Here is a 1,204-nt window from a genome sequence, read left to right as displayed (position 1 = left end):
CCTTTTGGCTAAGATCAAGTGTAGTATGTGTTCTTATCAGTTTAATATCTGATACGTCCTCTATCCGAGGACAATATATTAAATGGATTTTTGGAGCAGGGAGATGGAATAGGAGCTTGCTCCGTCCACTCCACGCATCGACCTGGTATTGCAGTGCTTCCAGGAACGGTGCACCCCCTCTGGGGTTTCTATGCAAAGGAACAAAAGTCAGAGTTTATCAGTGACTACTTGTTTTGTTATTTATTGTGAGTTTTCAAGCTCAATTGCTATATTCAACTCTTTACACTGTGCTGGTCGTCTCCATATGTATCTCTTTCCAATCTTTGCTACTTTACTGCTGTTAGGATTGGGTTATCCTCTAAGAACGTTGTTTGACTTCCTAGTTTAATTTTATGAACTTTTTTTTTTTGCTTTTAAACAATTCCAACAGTTGCTAGCAAGTCAGTCCTTTCTCTTTCTACTTCCGGCTCTCCAGACAGGACCTTCTCTGAACTCTGCCCGCCCCATTAGCCTGATCTTGTAAAATCTCAGCTGTGCTGTTTCCTCCAACTCTGGGGCGGGGCAACCTGCTAAGAATGTAACTGCTGGTGTATCCCTCCCCTTGAGCCAGCCCCCTGCTTTAAGCTATAAAAATCATGAAAGTCTTTGTTCTGGAGTGAGAGGCGCTAACCTGCTCTCCATCCAGCTGTTTAATAAAGGTTTGAACTAATATAGTGGTGTGGTTGAGCTCACCTGGTACAAGACCAATATCTAAAGACTTGAAACAAACAGGACACAGTGCAAAAATGCTGTTAAAAGCTAGCTTTATACACCTGGTAATTATGTATACAACTGGCAAACATAAGCTTATTTACTGATAAATTAGCATATAGAATAGCATGGTTTTATTTAAGGCTTTGTAATATTAAATTCAAATGGAGTTATGCCGAACTAAAGTTGACATGGTGTTGATCAAAGTCAGTCCCCCAATTTAAGGAATGTCAAAAGCTTGTCAGTTCCTGCCCCCTGGACAGCAGTAGCTTGGTGGCGAGGGACCTTGGCTTCCATTTTTCAGGGTAGCAAGTGACTGACACCCATGGGGAGGGGAAAGTGTTCTCAGGAGCCCAAGTTCCAGGCAGAATGCATTTCACACAGCATCAATGCACTACATGGTGGTTAAATCCACTAGTTTTTCCACAAAGCCACCTGGATCTGGTTGTTTGGG

General features: G+C 42.4%; 1 pseudogene; it reads left to right on the top strand.

Moving 5' to 3' along the window:
- Window positions 1-179, top strand: LOC115872993 (annotated as a pseudogene).
- Window positions 180-1,204: the final 1,025 nt, after the last annotated feature.

Source organism: Echinops telfairi, unplaced genomic scaffold, assembly GCF_000313985.2.
Source record: "Echinops telfairi isolate 266 unplaced genomic scaffold, ASM31398v2 ScPeMD7_7458;HRSCAF=8496, whole genome shotgun sequence".
NCBI lineage: Eukaryota > Metazoa > Chordata > Mammalia > Afrosoricida > Tenrecidae > Echinops > Echinops telfairi.
The sequence above is the reverse complement of the archived record's forward strand: the minus strand, read 5'-3'. Positions and strand labels throughout refer to the sequence as shown.